Source organism: Gorilla gorilla, chromosome X (genome assembly GCF_029281585.2).
Source record: "Gorilla gorilla gorilla isolate KB3781 chromosome X, NHGRI_mGorGor1-v2.1_pri, whole genome shotgun sequence".
Taxonomy (NCBI): Eukaryota; Metazoa; Chordata; class Mammalia; order Primates; family Hominidae; genus Gorilla; species Gorilla gorilla.
Window position 1 is genome coordinate 130,559,203 of NC_073247.2, and position 19,080 is coordinate 130,578,282.

At 43.0% G+C, this 19,080-nt stretch overlaps 1 long non-coding RNA gene across 1 annotated transcript; it reads left to right on the plus strand.

Moving 5' to 3' along the window:
- Positions 1–309: 309 nt before the first annotated feature.
- On the plus strand, positions 310–18,801 carry LOC109024696 (uncharacterized). The gene is made up of 4 exons (XR_008675536.2): positions 310–5,696; positions 6,334–6,448; positions 7,437–7,512; positions 15,808–18,801. It is a non-coding gene; the product is annotated as an uncharacterized lncRNA (long non-coding RNA).
- The last annotated feature ends 279 nt before the right edge of the window (positions 18,802–19,080 follow it).

The following is a 19,080-nucleotide window of genomic DNA, read 5'->3' on the forward strand; positions in this document are numbered from 1 at the left end:
CTCTTCTGGTCACCAGGGGGCGCCAGAAGCAATGGTGCATCCCGAAAGGGACGGCGGCCACGTGACAGGGGGGTCACGCGCAGGGTCGTGGGGGACCGCCTGGGGATCCCCGGACGGCTGCGAGGGATGAGCGGTTGGCTCGGGCTGGTTTCCTCCCTCCACCACCTGCTTGTTTCGCCATGCGCGGGCCGGACGGTGGGGCTGCAGCGGCGAAAGCGACTGAAGTCCGGGAGCAGTCGCATGAGCTTCCCGGTCACCAGGAGGCCCCGGGAACAGACACCTCACCTTGACGTTGTGGCAGGTTTGGCCCTTCCCGCAATGCAACAAAGGAGGGACTTTGTCCCAGCCTTTCCCCTAGCCATGAGAGGTGCTGTTAAATCCCTTTGTGCCTCCCACCGGCCTTGGAGAGATGATATTTCCCCTGTAGTACCCCAGGGGACGGGCCGACGGGATGGACTTTGTATCTTTTGGCTGATCTGGCCGGACATCCTTGCCCAATAAGCACTTACCCAGTTGCCCACCCTCCAAAAAAAGGAGAAAATCAAATCAGTAATTTGATCGATCATTTTCATAGATATGCTGTAATAGAACAATTCACCTGGTTGTGAACTGGGCTGGGGAGTTTCAAGACGTGAGTTTGTTAACTGACTAGTTTCTTGCTTGGTGTAGAGGCCTTAGGCACTCTCACACTTAAACCGGCAGAAAGGCCAGGGAGTATCTAGACTACACACTGGACTCAACTGGAAACACATTGTACACCTCAAGACATCGTACAGTTTCTCAGACTGAGATGCTGGCTGTGATGTCTATGCAGCACAGCCCCAAGTCCCAACTGACAGAAATGTCTCAGAAACTTAATTCACCACGGTCTTTTTTTTTTTTTTTTTTTTTTTTTGAGACAGAGTCTTGCTCTGTCGCCCAGGCTGGAGTGCAATGGCGCAATCTCGGCTCACTGCAGCCTCTGTCTCCTGGGTTCAAGCAATTCTCCCGCCTCAGCCTCCTGAGTAGCTGGGATTACAGGCGCCCGCCACGACACCTGGCTAGTTTTTGTATTTTTTAGTAGATACGGGGTTTCACCATGTTCGCCAGGCTAGTCTTGAACTCCTGACCTCAAGTAATCCGCCCACCGTGGCCTCTCAAAGTGCTGGGATTGCAGGCGTGAGCCACACGCATGGCCTCACCACGGTTTTATTTTTGTTTTTTTGTTTTTGTTTTTGTTTTGAGATGGTCTCACTCTGTCGCCCAGGCTGGAGTGCAGTGGCACGATCTCGGCTCACTGCAACCTCTGCCTCCTGGGTTCAATCAGTTCTCCTGTCTCCAACTCCCGAGTAGCTGGAATTACAGGCATGCCACCACCATGCCCAGCTAATTTTTGTATTTTTAGTAGAGACGGGGTTTCACCATGTTGGCTAGGCTGGTCTCGAACTCCTGACCACAGGTGATCTACCCGCCTTGGCCTCCCAAAGTGCTGGGATTACAGGCGTGAACCACTACCAGCAGCCTCACCACAGTTCTTAATAGAAGTAGTCTATTTGAGGAAAAACAGTTAATTTATAAAGAAACTGAATAATGTAATAAATTGAGGAATTTTTTTCCCAGCCTTGTACTTTTTATACCATCAAATCCACTGACTTTAAGTGTACAGTTTAAAAAATAAATTTAGCCAGGAGCGGTAGTGCACACCTGTAGTCCCAGCTACTTGGGGGCTGAGGTGGGAGGATCACTTGAGCCAGGGAGGTCGAGGCTGCAGTGAGCTGTGATTGTGCCACTGCACTCCAGTCTGGGTGACAGAGCAAGACCCTGTCTCAAAACTAAACAAATAAATAAAAATAAATTTATGGAGTTGTGCAACCATCACCACAATACAGTTTTAGAACATTTCCCCTATCCCCCACGAATTCCCAGAAGCAGTTTGCAGTTAATCTCCTCTCTCATGTTTAGCCCTAGGCAACCATTTGTCTGCTTTCTGTCTGTATATAGTTGCTTTTTCTGGACATTTCACATGAATGGACTCATACAATATGTGGCCTTTTGTGTCTGGGTTCTTTCACTTAACATGATGTTTTCAAGGTTCATCCATTTTGTAACATTATCAATACTCCCTTCCTTTTTCTGGCTAAATAATATTACATTGATGGATATACCATATTTTGTTTTTCCACTCATCAGTTGATAAACATTTGAGTTGTTTCCACTTTTTGGTTGTTATGAATAATTCTGTGAATATTCGTATACAAGTTTTTGTGTGGACATGTTTTGGGTTCTCTTGGGTATATACCTAGGAGTGGAATTGCTGGGTTTTATAAAGTAACTGTATGTTTAACTTTTTAGGAACTTCTGGATTGCTTTCCAAAGTGGCTGCACTGTTTTCTATCCCCACTGGTAAATGTATGAGGATTTCTATTTCTCCACATCCTTACCAATACTTTCTTGTCTGTCTTTTTGATTAGTGTCTCATTGTGATGTTAATTTGCCTAGATTGAGTGACTTTTGGTTGTATTTGGTTTAGCTAGTTTCACTTCATTTAATGAATGCCTTTTTTAGTGTTATAAAAATTAGGAGCTGAAATGAATAATACATAGTCCTTCCTTGCAAGGAGCTCATAGTTCCTTCAGGAAGACAGACAACAAAACAATGACAGTACAGCTTGTTAAGTGCTCTGAAGGGAGTTGAGGACAAGATGCTCTGGGGAGCAGAGAAGAGGAACACTTAACCCTGCTTGAAGGCGGGTGGAGGAAAGTATTAAGGAAACCTTTCCCAGAAGAGGTCTTAATGTGCCTCTGGTTTTCTTTTGTTTATTTTAATCAAAATTGTACAAGTACATACTGTAGGTTTTTTATTTGTTTTGAAACAGCATCTCGCTCTGTCACCCAGGTTGGAGTACAGTGGCGTGTGCAATCACAGCTCACTGCAGCCTCAACCTTCAAGCAATCTTCTCACCTCAGCCTCCCAAATACCTGGGACTACAGGTGCACACCACCATGGCTGGCTAATTTTTAAATGTTGTGTAGAGACAGGGTTTCACAGCCAGGCGCAGTGGCTCACGCCTGTAATCCCAGCACTTTGGGAGGCTGAGGTGGACAGATCACCTGAGGTCAGGAGCTCGAGACCAGCCTGGCAAACATGGCGAAACCTCATCTCTACTAAAAATACAAAAATTAGCTGGGCGTGGTGGTGTGCACCTGTAATCCCAGCTACTCAGGAGGCTGAGGCAGGAGAATCGTTTGAACCCAGGAGGTGGAGGTTGCAGTGAGCTGAGATCGCATCACTGCATTCCAGCCTGGGTGACAGAGCAAGACTCCATCTCAAAAAAAAAAAAAAAAAAAGAAAGAAAAAGAAAAAGAAAAAGACAAAAAAAAAAAAAAAAAAAGACAGGGTTTTGCCATGTTGCCCAGGCTGATCTTGAACTCCTAGGCTCAAGCAATCCTCCCACCTCAGCCTCCCAAAGTGCTGGGATTACAGGTATCATACTGCAGTTTTTAAAAATCAAATAGTTCTACAAGATTTGCTTTTTTTAAAAAATGAATCATTTGCTTTCCTTCCCATTCCATGTTGCCCCCAAAAGCAACCACTTTCTATTCTTTTAAGTCTTTGAATATTTACCTGTATATCTTTAAAGAGCATATTTATATTTGAGAAAAAGAAGCCCCAACATAGGCCAATTAATATCCTCACTTGCACTGATTTTTAAATTGGTCAGCCCTATTAAATATTAACACATGGTTAGTTATGAAAGTGACGGTCACAATGCAGCCTACCTTCTGTCCATCTAAATGAAAGAAGACAGGCATGCTCAACAGTTAGCTACTAGAATAACTGAAGTAACACAATACATACTTTTAAAAAATGTGGGCTGGGCGCGGTGGTTCACGCCTGTAATCCCAGCACTTTGGGAGGCCGAGGTGTGTGGATCACCTGAGGTCAGGAGTTCGAGACGAGCCTGGCCAACATAGGCGAAACACCATCTCTACTAAAAATACAAAAATTAGCCAGGCGTGTGCCTGTAGTCCCAGCTACTTGGGAGGCTGAGGCAGGAGAATCGCTTGAACCTGGGAGGCGGAGGTTGCAATGAGCTGAGATCACACCACTGCACTCCAGCCTGGGCGACAAAAAAAAAAAAAAAAAGTGGCTGAGGAATTGTTTTTCTCATTGGTGCTTTACTATCATATAGCTCCAGTAAGCCAGCACCCAAATGTAACTGTCAATTATGAGGAATGTTATTTTCACTTAAACTTTAAAAGAAAAGCAAACCACAAACAAGCTGCATGATGTAGTATAGGAATCGGCAATCTATGACCTGTGAGCTAAGAATGTGTTTTCAGATGAATAGTGACAACAAATTTGATGATAGGGAACACTAATTTTCAACCCTAATGAAGCAAAATGTTATTATTCTATTCTAATCTTTTCATTAGTAGAACTGTATTATAAAACCTTATAGTCAATTGTTATTACTTTTTAAATTTCATTAATTAAAAATTTGTACAATTTTGTTTTCTCTCATTATGTAAATACTTATGTAATATCCTCGATCTTGCTTCTTGGTTCATAAATTCTAAATTATTAATTCTCTGACCTTCACAGAAAAGCTTGCTAACTCCTGGTTTAATAGAATAAAAAGGGCTGGGCGCGGTGACTCACGCCTGTAATCCTAGCACTTTGGGAGGCTGAGGTGGGCGGATCACGAGGTCAAGAGATTGAGACCATCCTGGCCAACATGGTGAAACCCCGTCTCTGCTAAAAATACAAAAATTAGCTGGGCATGGTGGCGTGCACCTGTAGTCCCAGCTACTTAGGAGACTGAGGCAGGAGAATTGCTTGAACCCGGGAGGCAGAGGTTGCAGTGAGCTGAGATTGTACCACTCTACCCCAGCCTGGCAACAGAACGAGACTCCATCTCAAAAAAAAAAAAAAAAAAAGGTATGGAAAGCAATTGACATGTACTTGCTGTGTGATCTTGGGAAGTCACTTTATGTCTCTGGTCTTTATTTTTATTATCTATAAAATGGAGCTAAAGGGTAATGGGTTGATGAGATAAACTACCATGAATCCCCCAGTTTTTGATTAATTAATTATACAAATATTTATTGAGTTACTGTTATGTACCAAGAACTGTTAAATGCATTGGGAATACAGCATGAAACGAAATTTTTGTCCTGAAAGAAGACACTGTTCTCAATGAAAAGAGACTTAAGATGCAGCGTGTGGTCTGAGATTGGATCATGATTTAAACAAACTTGCTTAATGGGACATTTTTGGGAAAATTAGGGAAATTTGTATATGGATGGTTATTAGATGATGTGAAAACTTTTTAAGATGAAATGGTGGAGGTCATTAACTGAAAAGGGCAGTTGTAAAACATTTTGTACAGTATTTCATTTTTGGAAGAAAATGCGTATATGTATTACATATACTTAGAAAAAATATCTGAAAAGATATATACTAAGCTGTCAACGGTGATTTCTGTGTGATGGGAACACAATGTTCTATTTAGTTATTTTTGCTTTCAAATTTTTCACAATGAATATACACTGCTTTTGTAAAAATAAAAGATTGTTTCTAATTTAAAAAATAATCTCTCTTTTCACAAAGCTTATAGCTAATGCCTCTTGTAAGTATTCATATTGCCAATTTGTCACTTTTTTTTTTCAGGGCAGGAAAACATCTAAGAAAGGAGGCTCCCCCTTCCCTTGCAGGTAACAAAGTATCGGGGTGATCTCTGTGAAATAGCTACTGAATGTAAACTGATGCTACTGGCATTCCTCTGGGACTTTTACTGATAAGTAGAGCTTTCATAGTCTTCCTAATTTCAGATGACCCGAGATTGAATTTCTTTTTCTTTCCTTCCTTCCTTCCTTCCTCACTCTCTCTCTTTCTTTTTTTTTTTTTTTTTGGCAGAGTCTCACTCTGTCGCCCAGGCTGGAGTGCAGTGGCACGATCTCGGCTCACTACAACCTCTGCCTCCCAGGTTCAAACGATTCTCCTGCCTCAGCTTCCCGAGTAGCTAGGATTATAGGCACCCATCATCGTGCCTCGATAATTTTTGTATTTTTAGTAGAGATGAGGTTTCACCATGTTGGCCAGGCTGGTCTTGAACTCCTGACCTCAGGTGATCTGCCCGCCTTGGCCTCCCAAAGTGTTGGGATTACAGGCATGAGCCACTGCACCTGGTCTAGATTGGATTTCTTATCTTGCAAAGCCAAGGTGAAGTCCAGACCATGAAAAAGCAGAAAATGTATCAAGATAAATGCTACCTTGTGAGCCCTATCAATAGTCCTACCAATAGCTTTCTGATATTGGAGGCTTTCAAATGAGATGTTTTTTTTTTTTTAGGGTGACCAGCAATTAAAAAGAAGTACTAGAGAGGCAAATATCGGCAGTATACATCTAAGCGCTGGTCGGAAAAGAAGGAACTCAGCCCAAGAACTTGCCCAATCTGATACTGGAGGTAGGAGTATCTCTGTTGCATCAGGCTACCAAAGCCCGATGTGATTAAGCATTTGAATCGTGTAACCGCTTCTCTTATTGTAGGCCAGGAGTCAGCAAACTTCAGCATGTGGACCAAATCTGGTCTGCCATCTATTTTTGTAAATAAAGTTTTATTGTTTATTTGTTTATGTATTGTCTATTATGCTTTTACTCTGTGATGGCAGAGTTGAGTAGTTGGCGACAGATACTGTATATGACCTACAAAGCCACAAATATTTACTATCCATTTATTTATTTATTTATTTATTTATTTATTTATTCATTCATTCATTCATGAGACAAGGTCTCGCTCTGTCACCCAGGCTGGAGTGCAGTGGAGTGATCACGGCTCACTGCAGCCTTGAACTCCTGGGCTCAAGCAATCTACCCACCTCATCCTCCCAAGTAGCTGGGACTACAGGTGCGCCCCACCATGCTCAGCTAATTTTTAAATATTTTGTAGAGATGGGGTCTTACTGTATTTCCCAGGCTGGTCTCAAACTCCTGGGCTCAAGCGATCCACCCACCTCAGCCTCCCAAAGTGCTGGGATTACAGGTGTGAGCCACCATGCCCAGCCTATATGGCCCTTTAAATAAAAAGTTTGTGGACCCCTCTTCTAGATTCACCAGAAAACTGCCTCAGTACTCATGCCTGTGGAAGAGAATAACCACTTATATTATTTTCTTTTTTTTCCCTATACATTTAAGTAGTGTTCCTTTCATCCAACGGAAAATGAAGAAAGGCACTTTCTTTGGTCCCTGCCTGTGTTCACCTTTGCCGAGGACCTTTCTCTCATGAATCCCTCTCTGCTCTTTTCAAGGAGGGTTTCAGGTTCTGTGTTATCACCCAAATAGTGACCTTTACAAAGCCGCGCTGGTCTGCTTGGAATTTCACATGATGTGCCCTTCTCTAGATTTAGGTCTTTACATGTAGTACTCGCTTATTTAAATTTTATTTGCCTTTCAAGGTGCCACTCAAGAACCACTCCCTCCAAGATGTTTTCCTGGATTTCCTCAGCCTAAAGTAATCCCTCTTTTTCCTGGGTGAGTTATATCTTTTAGTTTATTTCTCTTGTTTGGCTCACATTCACTGATTTACATCCATACTCATTGCTTTGTGCTTATTTGTATTTGTGAGTTACATTCTCTACCAGATTTTAAATTCCTTGAGGGTAGGTACATATGTTGTTCAACTTTTTTTTTTTTTGAGACAGATTCTCGCTCTGTTGCCCAGGCTGGAGTGCAGTGCACGATCTCAGCTCACTGCAACCTCCACTCCCCGGGTTCAAACAATTCTCGTGCCTCAGCCCCCCGAGTAGCTGGGATTATGGGTGCATGTCACCACGCCTGGCTAATTTTTTTTAACAGTTTCTTTATGTTGGCAAGGCTGGTCTCGAACTCCTGACCTCAAGTGATCTGCCCGCCTTGGCCTCCCAAGATGCTGAGATTACAGGTGTGAGCCACTGTGCCCGGCCTTTTGTTCAACTTTAAATAAATTATTTTTTCCCCATCATCAGATGCAAAAGAGGTTCAACAATAAAATAAATTGGTAAGTTCCCCCATATACTTCAGATCTAATCTTTAGTTCTCCAATGTTTCCACTGAGGATTTTTCCTGTGAAATGCTGGAGTCACTTCCTTTGTCCCTAGTGATCCTTGTAATTTCAAGCACCAGGCTATGATTTTCTATTCCATTGCTTTGATGGAGTTACTTCCACTAGGGGGAGCTCCTTACTTTGCTATATAGTCAATTTCCTTCTCTTTAGGAGACAAAAGAAGGGAGACTTCCTCAGACAAAATGTCAAAACAATGGTAGGAAGTAGGAACTAAAAACATCTCCTGGGGCTTGACTAGGTCTCAGCACTAGCTGGCTCCTCAAATGCCATTTCACTTGTCATATTGCGATTTGGTATAATTCTGGCCCATGTGTCAAGATTTCCCCCTACCCAATCTACTTCATTCATTCCATTTACAAATACATATTGAGTACATACTTTGTGTCAGGTATTGCTGTAGATGCTGGGGCTTCATCTGTGAATAAAACAGACCAAGTCCCTGACTTTATGGAGCTTATATTCACATATGGGCAGCGGACAATAAGTGAGATGAATAAAGAAAATATACAGTCTAGTAGATAGGGATAAATATAAAAGAAAAAAGCAATGCAGCATCTTGTAGGCTATTGTGAGAATTTTGAATGTGATGGGAAGCATTGGGGAATTTTGAGTAGGGGAGTGATGTGATCTGACTTACATTTTATAAGGATTGCTGTGGTTGTTTTGTGGAAAGTAATTTTTTTTTTTTTTGAGACGGAGTTTCGCTCTGTTGCCCAGGCTGGAGTGCAGTGGTGCGATCTTGGCTCACTGCAAGTTCCACCTCCCGGGTTCACGCCATTCTCCTGCCTCAGCCTCCTGAGTAGCTGGGACTACAGGCACCCGCCACTACACCCGGCTAATTTTTTATATTTTTAGTAGAGACGGGGTTTCACCGTGTTAGCCAGGATGGTCTCCATCTCCTGACCTCGTGATCTGCCCGCCTCGGCCTCCCAAAGTGCTGGGATTACAGGCGTGAGCCACCGCGCCCAGCCTGTGGAAAGTAAATTTTAAGGGGGCAAGCTTGGGTCAGGGGAGGAACAGTGGACTTGGGGAGAAGTTGTTAGATTTTGGATACATTTTGAAGGTAGAGCCAAGTGGATTTGCTAACAGATCAGATGTAGGATGTAAGAGGAATCAAGGAAAGCAGGGTCACCATATGGCATAACACTAATAGCATTGACAAAAATGTGACTGGTGCCCCCTGGAGTTCTGTAACACAGCATCTCTGTCCAAGATGATGCCAAGGCTTTTGGCCTGAATGGTCGGAAAGATAGAGTTGCCACTAACTGCAATGGTGAAGACTGTCAGATGAACAGGGTTGGGAGTGTGTTGGAAGCTCAATTTTGGATATGTTTAATTTGAGCTGCCAGTTAGACATCTAAGTGGGGATGTTGAATAAGCTGTGGGATGTATGAACCTGGCATTCAGAGGAGTGGCCTGGGCCAAAGATAAACATTTTTGAGTCGTAGGCATCTACATAGTATTTAAGGTATGATATGGACGAAATCACCAAGGAGTGAGAAGAATTAAAGAGAAGGAGACCAAGGACCAAGCCCTGAGACATCTCAACATTTAGAGTTTAGGAACGTAAAGAGGAACAAATAATGGAGGCTAAGAAAGACTGGCCAGAAGGTAGAAGGCAAACCAGAAGAGAATGGTATCCTGGAAGCCAAGTGAAGAAGGTGCTTCAAAGAAGAGAGAATGATCAACTGTGAAAAATACTTATGGTTGGCCAAGTAAGCTGAGGTCTGGGAAGTTTTGGTAGAATTTAACAACTTAGAGGTCACTAGTAGCCTTGATAAAAGCTGTTTCAGTGGACAAAAGCTTGATTAGAATGGTTCAAAAGGGAAAGAGAAGAGAAAAATTGTAGACAGGGAGTATAGACAAATCTTTTGAAGATTTTTGTTTTAAAGGTGAGCAGAGAAATGAGGCAGTAACTCAAATGGTTTGTGGGGTCAAGAGAGGGTGTTTTGAGTGGGAGAAATAATTGCAAGTTTGCTCCAGGAGTACTTAGCGACAGTTGAGTTCACTTGTACTTATTCACCTGCATTTCTTGGGGGTAGTACCCAGTAATCCTCAGGGAAGGTAACTATCACAGGAGGGGATGTTGCCAATAGGTTTGAGTGGAATGAACTCTAAGGGAACCCATGGATGCCCTTTAATAAAACTGAATTCAGAACCTCTGCAGTTAGCAGAGCAGAGAGTATCTTAATGTATGGAAAAAATCGGGGCTGTGAGGTCTAGCTATCCCTCTCATCCACATGGTGATTCCAGCCTCCTTTGCCAACCTTGAAAGATCTGGCCTCAAGTTACACTAAAGAGAGTCTGAGGGTCTCCTTCCAGAAACATTATCTATTGTATGGAAGGGAGAGGAAAGGAAGTTCTTACAGGTGCTGTGAAGCTGACTAAAACCCCAGGGAGTGTTTCAACTAAGTGGGAAACTTGACATAAAGATTCACTGGTCATTTCCCTGTTCCTTGGTGAGAAGTGGCCTCAGCAGTAGAAGACAGTATAGCGCTGGGCTTGTTTCTTAGCTTTGTACTTTAGTAGTGATGGCTTTGAAAACACATACAAGTTTTACTGGTCTCCATGTAGCATTTTGGTTTGAATTTTTTAAAATTATTTTTATGTTTTTGAGACACAGTCTTGCTCTGTCACCCAGGCTGGAGTGCAGTGGTGTGATCTTGGCTCGCTGCAACCTCCACCTCCCGAATTCAAGCAGTTCTCCTGCCTCAGCTTCCCGAGTAGCTGGGACTACAGGCACCTGCTACCACGCCTGGCCGAGTTTTGTATTTTTAGTAGAGATGGGATTTTACCATGTTGGCCAGGCTGGTCTCAAACTCCTGACCTCAAGCAACCTGCCTGCCTCAGCCTCCCAAAGTGCTGGGATTACAGGTGTGAGCCACTGTGCCTGGCCTGAATTTCTTTCCTATTCTCATACCTTCAAGGCCCAGCTCATATGTTACCTGCTCTACAGAGCCTTCTTTGAGCTCCCTCTCTGGCAAAAGTCATCATTTCCTCTCTGCATCTATAGTATTTTTTCTCTTTCTTTCTCTTAGCACATATCACATTGCGTTATGGTTGTGTGGTTGTAAACTGATGAGGCAGTAGAGTGTAATGATGAGAGCATGGGTTCTGGAGCTAGGCTGCTTGTATTCAAATGGTGGCTCTTGCAAGTTGCTTAACCTCCCTGAGCCTCAGTTTCTTATCTGTCTCATCTCAGTTTAATAATAACAATATGACTGGGATCTCATAATAGGGATTTTGTAAAGATTAAAGAGATTAGCAATGTGAAATACTTAGAAGAGTGCCCAGCACATAGTAAGTGCTTAGTGACCTTTCGTTATTTGTTTCTCTTCTTGCTGAGGAATAAGACCATTTTTTTTTTTTTTAAGGGAGTCTCGCTGCTCGCCCAGGCTGGAGTGCAGTGGCGCGATCTGGGCTCACTGCAAGCTCCATCTCCCGGGTTCACACCATTCTTCTGCCTCAGCCTCCCGAGCAGCTGGGACTACAGGCGCCCGCCACCATTCCCAGCTAATTTTTTTTTTTTGTATTTTTAGTAGAGACGGGGTTTCACTGTGTTAGCCAGGATGGTCTCGATCTCCCGACCTCGTGATCCACCCACCTCGGCCTCCCAAAGTGCTGGGATTACAGGTGTGAGCCACCGCGCCCCACCAAATAAGACCATATTTTTATCTTTTATATATATATATATTTATTATACTTTAAGTTCTAGAGTACATGTGCACAACGTGCAGGTTTGTTACATATGTATACATGTGCCATGTTGGTGTGCTGCACCCATTAACTCGTCATTTACATTAGGTATATCTCCTAAAGCTATCCCTCCCCCTCCCCCCACCCCACAAAAGGCCCCGGTGTGTGATGTTCCCCTTCCTGTGTCCAAGTGTTCTCATTGTTCAATATAAACAGAACCAAATACCATATTTTTATCTTTGTACCACTGATGCTTAGCACTGGGCTTGGCAGAGAGTACTGGGTATCTACTTAATCAATTTTTGTGTGAATAAACCAGATTTCTAAATCAACTTCAGTTCTTGTTTAATAGTTTCATAGGTATATAGCCCTTTTATGAGATAACTCATTCATTCCTGTGTACCACTCTGTGTAGTAGTTAAGAATGAACGTTCTGGAGACTGATCACCCAGTTTGTATTGTTGCTTTGCCAGTTATTGGCTGGATGAGATTAGGCATGATATTTAACATCTCAGTGCCTCAGCTCTCTCACCTGAAAAATGAGGAGAAATATAGGACGTTAAACATAGAGTTTCTGAACACTCAAAAGTTAACTATAAGTATTATTAATCTTATCAGCAATTAGGCGACTTAATGAACACCTACAGTGTTCCAGGAATTGCGCTAACAGTGGGGATGCAGAGATGAATAAGGCTTGGTCCCTGCTCTCAGAAATCCTATAAGCTAGTGAAGGAAACAAGTGTGATCAAATCAGTATGTATGGAGCCTAGCAGAAGATGGGATCAATTTAACAGAAGGGAACAGTAACAGGAAAAGGCAGGGTAGTAAGACTTTATAGAGGAGGGAAATCCTGAGCGTTGCATCTATGGGTTGACAGTCCTGGGATATTAATGTCAAGTACATATTGAAATCCCTTTTGCGGTTTATCAGAGATGAGTTTTATAACAGATTTCTCCCATCAGATTTTCTTTTTTGTTTGTTTGTTTTTGTTTCACTGAAAGCATTTACCTGGAAGATTTTCTTAATAAGGCCACTTAACAAGAGGCCTCCAGACGGTGATGATCTCTGTCCTCACTTGGCAGCATGGTGACTGCACTGCCATGCGGCTCCTCCGTCTCACCTTGCCTTTTGAGAGACCTGGCTGGTTTTAGGAGCACTGTTACTGGATTCAACATTGCATCTAGACTTGAGAATTCTTTGTTCACATCTGGTTTGAAAAAGAATGTTTGAATGGCTTCTGTCTGTCCTGTTTGTTTGGAAACAGAAACAGGGCTAATTGTTTTATGGAACCCTCAATCTGCTATTTGAATGAATTTTATGGTAAATGCATATAACCAAGACCAGTATTGATATTGCCTTCTAGTTTGGGGGCCTAAGAAAAATTTTAATCCTTCTCAGAAAATATGGAATTGTCACGTCAATAAATCTTGTCCAATGCCTAAAGAAAAAGCCTCACCCTGGCTGGGTGCGGTGGCTCGTGCCTGTATTCCCAGCACTTTGGGAGGCTGAGGTGGGTGGATCACGAGGTCAGGAGTTCAAGACCAGCCTGGCCAAGATGGTGAAACCCCGTCTCTACTAAAAATACAAAAAAAAAAAAAATTAGCCAAGAGTGGTGGTGGGCACTTGTAATCCCAGCTACTCAGGAGGCTGAGGCAGAGAATTGCTTGAACCCGGGAGGCGGAGGTTGCAGTGAACTGAGATCACGCCATTGCACTCCAGCCTGGGCGACAGAGTGAGACTCCGTCTCAAAAAAAAAAAAAGCCTCACCCTGCCTTTTGAATCCCAGAGAACCTGTTCTGGGCCAACAATGCACCACCAGGCTTTCCCAAGTGCACCAAACATAGTTTTGAATAGTTTTCCTTGGGCAAAGCTCCTCTTTCCTTTTGAACTTCAGCCAGAGGGCCCTCACAGGCAGAAGACTAAATTTCAGATGCTTCTGTCTTGCCCTCTCCCTCCCTCTCAATACATTTTCTGAAAAAGTTGGCATTTGGATTCTTCTTTTCCCACCCTAACAATCAGGCAGGAAGGAAGTAGAGAATAGCATATGTTCTAAGAAAAGGCCGGTGCCCCTTTCTAGCTCACCCTTTTAATAGAGGCCTCTTAGAGATGGTGGGACTGGAGCTACGATTAAATTTTTGAGATCAAAGACAGGGTGCAGATAGATGAAAATCTTTATGTCTTTTGTCTCTCAGAAAACCAATAGAGCCATCGAAGCTTGTCTAGTTCCCCCAAGTAGTTAATGAGAACAATAGAATTTTGAGTTCCTGGTGTTCCTTTGGAGCTGATTTTGGCAGATGACAAGCAGTTTGTAAAAGGGCTTATTATTCGAGTAGAGCTTTGGCTGCCTGACTTTTAAGGTTGATTATTTGTTTTGCATGTTGTATAACAGGAGTGTTGGGCAATGCTCAGAAGAGGTTTTTGGGGTCAGAGATGTAAGGACTTCTCTGACTGTCTTCTCCCAACAGAACCAGATTCCAGCTGCGGAGCAAGAGGCAAGCTTGTACACAGGACCGAAGCCATGGCTTTTGTATAGCCCCTTACCACCAGACAGGCCTTTTCACTGGTTCCTTTAGGGGGAGAATATATCAAAATTTCTATCAAGTCAGTAACCCAAGAAAAATATTTCTCTGTGTATGTAATTTCTCAAACTTTCATTGGTGATGTGACCTGCTTTTTAAAGAAACATTTTTAAAGACATAGTTTGGTCTTTTGCAATAAACAGTTGTATATGGGGTCCCTGTCAGCTCAGTAAGTAGATGCTCTGAAAGGTAGAGCCTTCAACTGGTTATAGTGAAAAACAGCTAAGAGAGGTCTTCCCTCATTGGTCAAGAGTGCCAAGTGGATGTTGTCCCAGCCCTTTTGTTTTCAAGGTTTAAAGTGTTGTGCTTCCTGACCAGGCGCAGTGGCTCACACCTGTAATCCCAGAGCTTTGGGAGAATGAGGCAGGTGGATCACTTGAGGTCAGGAGTTTGAGACCAGCCTGGACAACATGGCAAAACCCTGTCTCCACCAAAAATACAAAAAAGAATTAGCCAGGTGTGGTGGTGCGTGCCTGTAACCCCAGCTACTGGGGAGGCTAAGGCAGGAGAATCTCTTGAACCCGGGGGACGGAGGTTGCAGTGAATGGAGATCGTGCCACTGCACTCCAGTCTGGGTGACAGAGTGAGACTCTGTCTCAAAAAATAAAAATAAAAAAATAAATGAAATGTTGTGCTTCCTATCTTATGCTGGACCTGCTGGCTCACTGAGAGATAGAGAGAGGCAAATATTAGACATTTTGGAGACAGTGAATGAAGGATGTTCCTCTCCCTCCTATTCTAAACTTTAAAAGTACACTGAGCCAGGGCCTACAAGAAATTGAGATTTTTTTTTTTTGAGATGGAATCTTGCTATGTTGCCAAAGCTGGACTTGAATTTCAAACAATCCTCCTGCTTCAGCCTCCCAAGTAGCTGGGACTACAGGTGCTTGCCACTATCAGATGGCTTTGATAAGCAGAAACTTAGTTGTGTCTCCTTTTTTGTTTTTTAATGGGAACCTAATATATGAGGGAGTTCTGTGTATAAAGGCTATAAACTAGCATTTGTGTCCAGTGCCATCAGTAAAATGAGAAGTAGCAGAAGGAGATGATAGGTACCTAGGAAGAGATGTCATGAGCTATTCAATAAATTTTGGATGCTTTTTGATATTTGGAAGATGTGTGTCCTTAGGAGAGATGGCCTCTACACTTGAAGTTACTAATTCATGGCAAACCATTCTCCTTCAAAGACAAAGTTTGGCTGAAGAGAGTCTTGGGAAACATGAAATCTGATCATCCTGGTAGAGTTTGTGTCTCTAAAAGGAACTATACATTGTGGGTGTGAGTAGCTTAATTTCTTGCACTAAAGTCTCTGGCACCCTAAATGAAACACTGCTTTGGTGCCTATATTAATCACGATAGGCTAGACCGATACAGTGACAAATAGCAGAGGTTTATTTGTTGCTCACATAATGTTTGATATAGACTGGTTGGCCCTCTTCTGTCTTGTAGCTATACCATCTGGAACAGATGACTTCCAAGGACACCGTAGCAAAGAAAAAGAGAACTGGAAGCCCATGTGCTGTAATCGCCTCATCCTAGAGGTAACACAGAAATTCTGCATACATTTCATTGGCAGGAACTAATCACCTAACCCCAATTTAGCCACAAGGAAGACTGGGATATGTAGAGGCATAGCTAGTAGATTTCATGTCTATTAACAGTCTCTGCTATACCCCCTCAGTACCAACTGACCACTAACTTCCCACCCCACTCACCAGGAATGTATAGCTGCTGATGATTTTCGAATTTGGTAAGAGACTGGATTGTGAATATCAGACCACCTCTTCAGTCTAACAGACAGTGCTTGTTTTACCTAAGGTGAGGAGACAGCACAGGCAGTACTCACTTGTTTGTCAGTTACAGTCCTTTTCCTTTCCCTCTCTCATTACTCACCATGAAACACACATTGTCCCTTCTACTTCTGTCCCAAGCGTCACACTCATAAGAACATAAGAAGTCCCCCCAGATCAAACAAGAGTGCTTGAATAGAAAGTGAGATATTTCTTCTTTATAAGGTTGACCTTACAAGGCTGAGGCAGGCTGTGCCTAATTATGTAGGGACCCTAATGTCTCATGGTTGTGTCAGCATAAGTTAATTAATGATTAACCCTCTAACAAGGCTAAGTGAACAGAATTCCCCAGTGTCCTGAGAGAAGGAAAGTTAATGTGGTCTTTCTCCCAGGAGGAGGATAACCAGTGGAGCCTTTTCCGGATTTCTCACTAGAAGTAAAGACCAAATTTCCAGAAGGAAACTGAGAGATAAAAAGTGGTTGGCTGCTCCTGACCTGACTCATAGTGTTTAACTGAACCATACCACTAGTGTATACTAGTGTGTGTGTGTGTACATGCATATACGCATGCACACACACATTCACACACAATCCTATGGTATTTGGTGACTTTGGATGCCCAGCTCTTGCAACAATTTCCTGCTGTCATTCTTTTCCCTTTGAATCTCAGGGGTGAGCAAACTAAAGAAATACTATCATCTTACTGCTTTTAGTATCTTCCATAGAAAAGGAGTGGCTGGAGTCAGTGTAGATCAACCCAAGCAGTACAAATCTGCCAGAATTGCAGCTCAGCTTCCTTACCTCCAGCATGTGTACCTTTCTGAAGGGTAGGCCCTTAAGCCAGACATAAGTAAGTTATCCACTCTGTGCATAACTGTCTGACTTGGCTTAGAAGCATGAAAGGGGCAGAAATGTAAGATGGGTAAAGAAGGGCTGCATCTTAAATAGGGCCATGATGATTAGCTCTCTCTTTCCTTCCTTTGGCTTCATTGCTGTATTCCATGTGGGTCTTGATATCTTAAAACTGGATGAGATACCCAAATAGTCAGTCCCTGAATATAAATCATTTCCTTGTACAGAATCACTGCCAAACTCAGTATGGTTAAAAGATTTTTAACACCCAGCTGCAGCATTCACTCTGGTTAGAATTGGCCATTTAAATTTATTTCACATATGTAAGTATCATATCCTTTATAATGCATTCTTAATTGTTGCTCAGTTCTTCCAGATTGAATTCCTTTAAAAAATTCCTTATGTAATCTTTTAATTCTAGTTGGAAAACATCACTTGACAGTTGCTGTTTATACAGGCATGCCTCGTTTTATTGTGCCTGGCTTTATTGTACTTTGCAGATACTGTGTTTTTCACAAATGGAAGGTTTGTGGCAACCCTGCGTTAAGCAAGTCTGTTGGCACCATTTTCTCGACAGCATGTGCTAACTTTGTCTCTGTCTCACATTTTGGTAATTCTCTCAATGTTTCAAACTTTTTCATTATGATTACATCTGTTATGTGGAGCTGTGATCAGTGATCTTTGATGTTACCATTGTAATTGTTTTGGGGTGCCACAACTGTGCCCAGATAAGACAGTGAACTTAATTGGTAAATGTTTTATGTGTTCAGACTGTTCCACTGACTAGCCCTTCTTCAAACTCTCTCCCTCTCCTTGGGCCTCCCTATTCCCTGAAATACAACAATATTGATATTAAGCCAATTAATAACCCTACAATGATTTCCAAGTGTTTAAGTGAAAGGAAAGACACGTATCTTTCACCTTAAATCAAAAGCTAGAAATGGCCAGGCATGGAGGCTCACGCCTGTAATCCCAGCACTTTGGGAGGCCAAGGCAGGCGGATCACAAGGTCAGGAGATCGAGACCATCCTGGCTAACACAGTGAAACCCTGTGTCTACTAAAAAATACAAAAAATTAGCCGGGCGTAGTGGCAGGCGCCTGTAGTCCCAGCTACATGGGACGCTGAGGCAGGAGAATGGCGTGAACCTGGGAGGTGGAGCTTGCAGTGAGCCGAGATCGCGCCACTGCATTCCAGCCTGGGTGACAAAGCGAGACTCCATCTCAAAAAAAAAAAAAAAAAAAAAAAAAAAAAGCTAGAAATGACTAAGCTAAGCTAAGTGAGGAAGGCACGTCAAAAGCCCAGCGAGGCCTCTTGTGCCAGCCAGTTAGCCAAGTTGTGAATGCAAAGGAAAAGTTCTTGAAGGAAATTAAAGTGCCATTCCAATGAGCATGTGAATAAGAAAGCAAACAGCCTTATTGCCGATATGGAGAAAGTTTTAGTGATCTGGATAGAAGATCAAATGTTTTCTTAAGCCACGATATTCCCTTAAACCAAAGCCTGCCTAATCCAGAACTGGACCCTAACTCTCTTCAATTCTATGAAGGCTGAGAGAGATGAGGAAGCTGCAGAAGAAAAGTGTGAAGCTAGCAGAGGTTGGTTCATGAGGTTTAAGGAAAGAAGCTGTCTCCACAACACAAAAGTGCAAAGAGCAGCAAGTGCTGATGGAGAAGCTGCAGCGAGTTATCCAGAAGATTAACTAAGATTATTGATAAGAGTAGCTGCACTAAACAACAGATTTTCCATGTAGACAAAACAGCCTTATATTAGAAGAAGATGGCATCTAGGAATTTTTTTTTTTTTTTGAAACAGAGTCTCACTCTGTTGCCCAGGCTGGAGTACAGTGGGGCGGCCTCAGCTCACTGCAACCTCCGCCTCCTGGGTTCGAGCAATTCTCCCTGCGTCAGCCTCCCGAGTAGCTGGGATTACAGGCGCCCGCCACCACGCCCAGCTAATCTTTGTATTTTTTAGTAGAGATGGGGTTTCGCCATATTGGTCAGGCTGGTCTTGAACTCCTGACCTTAAGTGATCTGCCTGCCTCGGCCTCCCAAAGTGCTGGGATTACAGGCATGAGCTGCCGT